Genomic DNA, 10,710 nt, shown 5'->3' with positions numbered 1-10,710 from the left:
AATCTGCTTTGTTTTTGGGTATACTTACTGAAGTATTACAAGGAGAGAGGCAAAAGGAATTACAAGGACATTGGCAAGGGGAATGACCTTTGTTGTCCTTAGAATTGACCCTACAACCCAAACACTGATGAGGATCAATTGAGGTCATTTTGTTATTACTTTGAGTAGGGTCTTCCTTTAAACAGGGGCTTGTGTGCTTTCAATAATTTATACAACACAGAATGACTTGGGGGAGAGGGGGGCTTTGTTTTTGTTCTGTACTATCTGTGCTCGTTCTCAGATCAGCAAACTATTAGCTAATATCAGGGGATATTTCTACAAAGCAACTGAGCACTAATAATCCAAATGGCTTCCACAATCACAATGATTCATTGCCTCCTCACTTGCAGTAACTACTCTAGAAAAAATCTGCCATGTTAACTTGGAAAGAGTTCCAATAATTAGCTCACAACTTGGAGGGGGGTGTTGCAACCACCTACTTCACAGAACCTTTTAGACAGGACTCGTCTCTCCTTTCAGTTCCTTATGGCCACATCCTGGGATATGGGCTTTTACTAGGAAGATGGTGCTACTTTCTGGCATAACACATATGAAATGAACACACATGTTGATAGCATATAACTTTAAGGGAAGCTTTCTGCTTCCTAGTCACATGGTTAGCTCCACTACTGACCGTTTGTTTTCTAGAATCAAAACTAAGGGTAGTCCTGGCCTGGTTTCTTGTATAGTATTAAAACCAACCAAATATAACTAAGCAGCAGCAAACCTACAGCACCTTCGGGTCACAGATCCCAGTGCACTTCACAGGTATTAGGGAATTAAACCTAGTGCACGTCAGGCAAGATGCTTGTTATTTTAAAGATCAGGACATCAAACCACAGAGGTTTTGAATGACTCCCCCAAAGTCACATAGGAGGTACCAGAGTCAGGAAATGAACCCATATTTGCTCCTGCCTTGTGCCACATCCAGGGCTAGGGACAGACATTCAAAAAGGTGGAGCCTGAATTAATTCAAGTTTTACAGGTTAGTCTAACCTGCTTAGGTTGAACCAGGTTACAAAACAGTCCAGACATTCCTTGTGGACTGAGGAAATGCAGGCACATGCCTACAGTTGCTAAGGCCAGGAATTGAGGGGGTGCTAGCGTGCCCCCTCCGCTGCAGATAAGCTGTGCTGGGTGGGGTGTGGCCAGCCTGGGCTGAGCTTGCCAGAGGGGTTTAATTCCCCAATCCCTGTCCCACTGGCAGGGACCCAAGCCAGGTCTGCCTGGCGCTCCACCCTCACTGATGCAGGAGCAGGCCGCTATGGCTCCTGAGGCAGAGGGGGCAGGGAGGGGAGTTATTCCCCCCTTCACCCCCAGGGGACCGCAGCTGGGTCTGCCTGCCCCATCTGCCACCGTTTGCTTCCTGCTTGGGGCAAAGCAGCAGAATAAGCACCCTCTGCCAGATGCCAGAACGAGGGGGAACAAGCACCTTCCCGGCAGTATCCCCCGTCACGGTTCCCCCAAGCATAAGCCCCTTCCCAGCAGGGGACCTCCTTTGGGAAACAGAAAATCCAGATCCCTGCTAATTACCAACCTAGCAGCCACACAATTGCTACCTTGCTTTTTCAATGAATGGGTTGCCAAAATGAGAAACTCCTTCTCTCTAGTTGCATCTTTTGCTTTGAACAATACATCTCATTGTATTGGTTCTGCATCTGCACAGGGAAACATCAACTCCTTTCTTTTTGAGATGGAGTAGGAGGAGATGTGATCCCCAGAATTATGGCTGGGGATGGTATGAAGTGATTGATTTTGATACTGCAGGCTCCTGGATAACTACTTAAAAGACAACATCACAGTGCTGTTCTCAGCCTTGCCCCTTGGACATTTTCTAGCAACATGGGGGTCCTCACTTTGAATAAACTGAGAGAAGTATGGAGAATCTATTTAAATTAAGACAAGCATTTCTGAGCCCACCACTGGCGAGGACCCAGATTCTTGTAAGGGCAGTAATAAGACTTTTTAAGTACTAAATCCAGTAAATAAGTTTTTGTAAATAATACAGTATGATCTCCCACACCACAACCCTCATCAAGATACTATAAACTGGATGTAGCACCTCACTTTACCTGAGCTAACTCAATTCCTGCTTCAGGCACACACCACAGTACACAGCAAATACTACTATGAATTCCTTAGTGGCTGCAAGAGGGTTAACTAGACTCTACCCATTCTGCTTGCTGGGCCATTTTGGCTGTCATTAAAGCACACCATCTCCATGCTTCTAGTCTAACAAAGAAAAATCACCCTCCCCACTTAACACATGCACCTGAATTTGGAGGGCTGATTGTGGGGGAAAAAGTAATTGTGCCTCACTTCTAGCAGGGGTTTTCACTGAGAGACTGCTACCCATTGCATAGAGGAGAACCCTGTGCCTGCTTCTGACTCAGTCATTTGTCCCCCAGACTATCCACCTTCTGCTCATATCCCCCTTCTCTTTGTCCTTTCAATTTCCCTTTAACCCCCACAGTATCTCTTCAGATACTTTTGCCCCAGATGTCTGAAACGCATGTACAAGCCCTAGCGCAGGCATTGTCTGTCTCAATATCCTCAATCGGCTTGTCTCCATTCCCTGAAATTCCCCAGTTCGCCTATGCTCTGTCATCTTCTCACCTTTACCTGACACCTACCTCCCCCAGCTCATCTCATAACCAACAGACCAAGTCTCTCATCCGCCTTGGCAATGCCTCCTTTAATCTTTTTTTTTTAATCTCCCCCAGTTCCTACTACTGTCTGGTTCTCTCCCCAGTTTCCAACTCTTAGTCCAGTTTCTTCCACACACGGCTCTGCCCTCGATCCCCCATTTCTCTGTCACTGCCACCAGCCCCAATCGCCCTGGTTCCCTTGCTATATAAAGAAAACCCTTTGGCAACTGGCAATAAGAACTCACCCCATCAAGTCCTAATGCTTCGCCCAGGGGTGGCCAAGCTTCCATTTGGAAGCCGGTCACTGCGCGCTTGCGCAAAGATTCAAGGAGATGCATATTAAACTTCTGACAAGCTGCATGTGGCTCTAGAGCTGCAGGTTGACCATCCTGGGCTTACTCATTTAATTTAGACACTAAAGAAAGTCTCAGTAGCTAATACAGTTAGAAACTCAGTGGCCTGAAAACTGTGTCTTTCTCAAGAGTACTATTGCAATAGTAAGACCACAATATAAAGCAACAAAATCCCTTAAAGTACCATAGACATTTTTCCTGTGATGTACTCTCAGACTATAAACAGATATTGCCAAATGAAGTGGATCAGCTGTTCTGGGATGTGTCCCTGGTACAGCTGATCCACTTCACTGGGCAAAACAGACATCGCCTGTTGTCCGGGAGGGTCAGGCCCCTCCTGCTCCCAGGGCTTCAGGGGCCCAGTCCTGCATGACAGCACTCAGGGTGCACCGCTCCAAGACATTTGTGATGCAACAAAGGGCATGGATGTCTGTTTGCTTTCACTGTGTGCCACCGTAAAAATTGTTCTAGTGGCACAAAAGCAACAACTGTTTTGCAGCCTTCTTGTTTAATTTCAAACATACAATAAAAGATTAAAGAGAAGCTTATTTGACCAACTGTATTTTCCAATGTGTAATTACTGACAGTTTTGTAATCGTGATCACTGAATATTCTAAATGTATAGATGTTTGTATCAATAGCGTAATAATGTGCCTTTCCAGTCTGAAGTCTGAATATAGCTTGTACTCCCTTAACCTTCTTCACTGAACCACAATTAGCTGCACATGCATCAGCGGTGTGTGAATATGGACATCCCTGTTGCTAAGTAACCACATGTCTCTAGCTGGTAGATAGCTCAGTGAATGTTGTAAGCAACATCATACAAGTTGCCAGCTTCATAATGTGGCCAGCTCCAAGAAATGTAAGCTAAACATGTTGGCTATGACACCTTTTAGATCTCTGTAAAACAAGCTGGAGCAACAATGAAAGACAAATAACTTTGGCTAGTGACCAGACTTCAGGATAATCCAGTACTCTCTGGGATATACTTCTTCCCTATCAGAACAGCTGCCAATTATTTTTGTGGATTAACCTAGTCGTGAACATTTTTCTTAACCCGTGTTCAATAAATCAGTGGAAGTTTTCACCTTCTATTCAATCCATCCTTCCTAGCTTCTATATTTTAAATACTTCTACCCAAGATGCTGTAATATGGCCCTGCAAATATTGTCTTTGATCTCATTTCTGAAAAACAAACAAACAAACAAACAAACAAACATTTTTTGCTTAGTTTGTGATCAACACAGTTATTGCCAACTGTCATCCCACTAAGCACCCCGGCATGCAGTAGCATAGCTATGGGGGGCAGCCAGTAGCCTGAGGAGAAAATGGGCACAAAAATAGTTGTCACCACAGCTGCCAGGTAGTTGTGCCATTGCACTGAGCAGTCTGACCCACTCTTGACAGCCACTGCTGTTCAGGGTACAGAAGTGCCCTGTTATGCCTCTGTGAGACACTCATCCACACAGCAGGCCCCTGACCTGAACCACTGAACAATGTGCAGAAAAGATATTCCACTGGCTTCAATAACAACTCCATTAAAGTTTAATTGTTTGTATGAACTTTTCTTTTGGGAAAAAGACCCTCCAGCAACACAGCATACACTTGCAAGCCTTTCAGTTGTATTAGGTCAGACTCCAGCAAGGTCTGTGTATGCTAGCAACATGTCCAGGATCTCTCAGCCTGCAGATGGGTTGGTACTAAAACCTTAAGTCTGCATGCCTTCAAATTTAAAGGGTTCAGGGTAACTGGATTCAAATCCTTGGTTGGGAGCCCATCTACCAGTGCTTTGGATTAGCTTGAGAAACCGATTTGAAAGGCAGCCCAGAAAGTCACAGGTCATTGGATGAAATCTGGATGCTAGCAAGTCTAAACTGGAACCTGAATTTGACTTTGAACCTGCTTCCTGTGCTGCACCCAAAACTTATTCTGAACTGGCATCTGACTGCAATTGTCTTGCCTTATCTGTAACTGCACCTGATAAAGCATGCAGAAATTGCTCCAACCTTCTCTCCCCCAAGCAACTCATCTGACTGATACAAAGCCACCTTGACCCAAAATTTAACAAAAGCTAATACTCTGAAGTATCATACAGCATGATGAATTTGTAATTTTATTTCCATCTGAAATATCATCACGTGTGTGTTCAAATAAGAATCAGGAGTCACTTTCCCTAGGAGGATAAAGGGTATTTGAAAGTGCAGAATCTTAAGCTAAACCTTTTAGAAACATTCCTTTAACTAGGTTAGATTTAATCAAGAGGCCTCAGCTTGGTTAGACTTATTTCTCAGTTACTGTCTTTCAATACGACAAGCTGCTAAACAGGTCTGAAAAAGACAGCTGGTAGTGCTTCAAGTTTCTGAGGAAGATTAAAAAAAAAAACCAGAACTTGTATAATTCTAATGAATGTGTCAATTGACAGCAAACCATGTAAAATAAAGGTAAGAGACTCTTGAAAAAGCACAGATGTTTATGTGCTACAATTTCCATCACCCCTAGCAGGTAAAGAAACAAACTGCATTACCATCAAAACACAGAATGAAAACATTCAATACAGATAAAAGAGATGACAGTGAAGAATGCAACAAAGCTAAAGCTGAAAATCAGGAATACTATAAATAAGGATAAAACTAATTAGTCCCTTTACATGTCATGATTGTATCAAAGTATTTCTGTTAAAGCATCAAGAATTATTTAAATTTACTTTTAAGAAAAAAAGACAACTTCATAAACAGAAGTTACATTTAAATGCATCATAACCACCACACAGTGCAGCTAAGCAGCAGCAAGGGACCTAGAAGGCATGTCCACACATGCTTGCAGCAGCTCAAATAGAAGCAGCACAAATTTGAGCTGTGGCTTTTTGCCTTAGCGCATGTGCTCAGACATGCACTTTGTTGTGGAACAAATTGTGTCACTTGGGGCAAAATAACCATGCCTGGCTCCTCCCAGATCTGCAGCCAGGGGTAACTAGAGCCTGGGGCCAGCACCTATGTTGTCCCCAGCAGTATAAAAAGCTGCCCAGTCTTGGTCCCATCTGTACAAAAAGCTGCCCTGGCAAGTAGCTCAGGGTTACTTGCTCTCCAGAGCTTCTACAGCTCAGCCACTTGGTACCTGGGGACACTACCCCTTGTGCCAGCTGGACTGCTGCAGCAGCAGCAGCATCCCAAATCCATTTTTAAAAATACCCCCAAATTCATGTTTTTCCACAATTAACACAAAAGACCACTCAACACACACAATATAGATATAGAGATAGATATATAGAGAGAGAGACAGACAGACAGACAGACACAGTGATCAGTTGGGCAATGCTTTATTGGTATATTTACAATGTTAAAGCAATGTGGAAACCTACCAGCGTCTCTATCATCGTGACAAAATAAATTGTAAATACCCATGTGTTGATGTGTACTTTTGGTTTTCTTCGCACATGATGGGTGTGTGATGGGGGGATGTGGTGTTTGTGGGAAGGGATGTGGGGGAAGGTGGGTGGGTGGGTGTGGAGGGATGGGGGTGGTCTGTGGGTAGGTGTGCTGTGGAGACTGTGCGTGGGAGCTTCTGGGGGTGCTTCTCAGGAGGGGTGGGTCCCCAGGCCCCCACAGGCTACAGCTCCCCCCCCAGCACATGGAATGCCCGCCCAAGGCACCAGTTCCCCCTTGGAGGGCCCCAGCCCCCCTGCCCAGGGCCCATAACTTATCTTTAGCACCAGCAGTGGGAGTGGGGCACTCTGAACAATGGTGGCAAGACCTGGTGCGGCAGGTGGGGACTGCGCACCAGGCCCAGCTGGGTCCTGCCAGCCTTGGGGACCATCTGCTGCCTGGCTGGGCTGGGCCCTTGCTAGCACCCAGGAACTGCATGCTGGGCCCAGCTGGGTCCTGTGGCCTCTGCTACCCAGCACCAGGGCAAGGAGCCAACCAACCATGGTGACACTCTGGAAACCAGAGCATCTTCCTGGAAGACCCAGCCTCCAGTTGCCTCAGGTCACAGTCCAGGGCCATGCCCTGCCCCACTTGTTTTTTTTTTTTCAGACCCCTGGATATCCAGGGGTCTAATTTTCTTGTGGGGAACATTTTTTCATTTCCGCACATGCCTCTTGCTCCACCTCAAAGGGGTCTTAGGTGGGGCAAGAGGCATGTGCATGCTCATCTGGACACGCCCACAGCGAGCAAAAGAATGCTAGTTCCAAGAAAGCCTAGAGAAATAGACAGGCATGGAGAACGAACACCTTCTCACTCCTTAAGATAAACACTCAAATCATGAGGAGAGCTTTCACCACTTCATCCAGGCTGTACCTGCTCTGTATATAAATATAAAACGGTGTGTGCCAATGTTGTCAGCTGGCACCTTTCACAGGCAACATGGCACACATTTCAGATAGTTTCTTTTCCCATGATGGGCTTGATCATGGAAGTGCTGAAAACAGGTACAGCAGTTTGGAAATTAAGGCAATTTTTCAAGTTAGGGAGGGAGGAGGAAGGCATGCACACGTCTTGCCTGCTGCCTAAGCAACACTGCTTGCCCTTCGCATAGATTCCAGATCACTAGTGGGGGGTCAAGCTCAGTGAATAAGTTAACTGTTCTATTCATCTTGTTCTCTTGTTCTCTTGTTTCAAAACAAAAAAGTGAAGAGCAAATCATTGTGGTGATCTAGAGCTGGAAGTTGAAGGAGATTGTCATAAGAAGCAAAAACTTCTCTGATGCTGTGCCAGCTCTCTATCTCCTGCCTAGTAAGCCTTTTCCACTACATCAAAGTCAAAATTCATTGGAACAGGAGATTATGAATTAGCAGTGATAATTAAGTTATACCATTGTCAGCAGCGTCATAGCAAGACCTAATACCGAATGCTGAATTTGGAAATGAAAGATTTGGAAGCTTGTTTTAAGAGGAAATAATTGTTGAAACTACTTAACATTCCTGGAATCTAAATTACATTAACTTTTGTAGCATGACTTCATCTTAGCTTTAATATAAAAAGCAAGGAAGAGAAGATCCACCCACCTTTCGTCTTAACAGTTTACAGGGACTTAAGCAGGGTATACTAGGATCACATTTAGGTGTTTAGCAGGCTGACCATAGGTCCCATTTTCACCAGGACATACCCATTTTCAAAAAATTAGCTGTTTTCAGTGATATGCCCAAGGCAGGCATTTAAAAATGGGACTATTTAAGCAAATATACCCACGTCACAGCACATCAAACTAAGCAGAACGGCAAGAAAAAGCAGCACTGTTCAATGGTAAAGACACAGACTGTATTTTGAGCCAAACAAAACATCCTCTAAAAGTATGAAATCCAACCTAGTTAAAGGAACGTTGGCCATGAAAGCTACAACATAAAGATGGAAATTAGAGGCTAAGGAAGCATTCAAAGAACTAGCTGGAGATCTACACATGGTTGGTAGGTAGGTACGTATGATGCCTGTGACAATCCAGGGGACACATGGATAACAACTGTATGTGCAAAGGAAGGGATAGAAAAATCAGTCATCTGTGTGATGACATTATATATGTCCTCATTTACAATTCTGTGTTCAGTTGTGGTTCAAAGGAGGCAGGAGAAATAGAAAGGGCTCTAGGAAGGACACAAAGGGTAAAGGCTTAGAAACATTTCCATATTAGACAGGGACTGAAAGTTTAAAGATTGTTTAGTTTATGGAAAGAAAGCAATGACTGGGAGAAGTACATCGTAGGTAACCCCTTCAACATGAATTTTCATCACAATGTTGTAGCAAAAAGGGCCAATGCAACCTTTGTAAAATGGGAATAATAGGTAGAAGCAGCACTATACACAGCATTAGTAAGATCCTTCCTAGAACAGAATGACTGTTGGGATCCAAACTTTCAGAGTGATCTAGAGAGAGAGAGGATGAGGTCCAAAAGTGGAGGGGGGGCGGGGGGAAGGGGGAAATCACATGATGTTAGTCCACCAGAGGTAAAGACAGGACATCTGACAGCTGTAGAGGATGCTCTCAAGGAACCCAGGAGAGGGGGGCGTACTTGGAGCCTACCCCAATAACCATGATAATCATCATTTTACAAGTGGGGGGGGGTGGGGGGAAATGCGGCATACAAGAGTAACTAACTTCTGGGACTTGGGCCTGGTTTGTGGTAACTTCACAGAAATCTGGGTTTCTCAAAATCTAAATCCCATCTCCCCACTCCTTTCACAAAAAAAAATAAAAAGTTTACACAAACACACATTTTTCTTCCCTTCAGGCTGATTTAAATCAGTTATGAGTAGGTATTTATGAAAGTAAACTTAAAATATTTTTAAGAGCCTAAACTCTCTCCCCAACATTTGGGATTATGCTACTAACAGTTACAAGGACGGCCCTTGTATCTGCGTTCTTGATGTACAAAGATAGATTGTTCATTTCCACCATTTGTGACATAACATCATAGAAGGAGCTGATGAAAGTCACTTATGTTCCATTTGAAAAGCCACTAACAACTGCCATTAGTAACATTTCCAAGTGCAAAGCTGAAACTGAAATGAGCAAGTGCTGTTTAAAAAATATGAACATCTTTGATGTATTTACAGAGAAAAAGCTACCAGACTGATATGATTATTTCTGTTTCCAGGACCAGGTATGCAGAATGTGTTACTACTACGGCCAGAATTAGGCTGCCATCTAGCAATAGAACAGGGCATGTGCACAGAAATTACAAACCAGAATGTGACGTGTAAGTCCACCTCTCTATGGTCTCATTACACACTAACTATTGCAATAGATCTTGCAGCATAAACAAAAAAAATCTTATTTCAAAGTATTGAAAGGCAACGTGAGATTTTTGACTGTAGTATAACTGTAGTTAGTTTTCATTTTCTGAGAGAGTCTGATATGGAAAAAAGTTCAGTAACCAAGTAATGATAAATTACAAATTAAGTAGTAGATATTAAAACAATATTTTCTAAGACAAGTTTGGTAGAAACTACAGCAAGTCAAACTGGTCCAGATTAAATGTCATAGCAGAAGGGAAATCATCAACTGAAGCATTAGATAAATGGTATTATAAATAGGATAGGAAGATTTAATAGGAAGATAGCACTACAAATTTGGAATATGGGAAGATGTTACTGTGGCAGGCCAGTAGGGGGTGCTCCTGCATTGAGCCGCCCACCTCCCTGCACCCGACCACCTTCCAGGCTCCGAATGCCTCCCTAGGGGCGCCTTATGCTCAGCCAACCCCTCTCCCGGAGCACGCTCACTAGTTTGGGAGTAACGTTGCTGCCACCACCCTGAGAAGGGACTGTCTCAGCCTTGTGTCCTCGGGGAAACACAGGCCTAATAGTCTGACAGGTGCTCGACCCAGTACAGGCACTTGGGGCACTTCCCCAAGTCAGGGGGCAAAAAGTAAAGTCTCCCTTAGTCCGCAGACCTAAGGGGTCTCTTAGGAATAATTTAGACCCACCCCTCAATAAGTCTCCCACACCAGTCAAAAAGGAGAACTTTATTGATTACAAGTGGTAGGGTAAACTAGGGTACAGGATTGACCAGTATCTTAGAAATCCTAAAGAGCAAACAGTGTGGCTGAGGTAGCCTTTTGATTACGCATCAGTATTACTGCCAGCTAGATATCTAATCAGATTGAGTAGCTTACTCACAAGCATCTTCCAAAGGCAGGTGAAGTTTCCCTTTGGAGGCAGGCAGTTCCTTGCTCATGAG

This window comes from Crocodylus porosus, unplaced genomic scaffold, assembly GCF_001723895.1.
Source record: "Crocodylus porosus isolate Cpor-Errol unplaced genomic scaffold, CroPor_comp1, whole genome shotgun sequence".
NCBI classification, from domain to species: Eukaryota; Metazoa; Chordata; order Crocodylia; family Crocodylidae; genus Crocodylus; species Crocodylus porosus.
Note: the sequence above shows the minus strand (reverse complement) of the source record.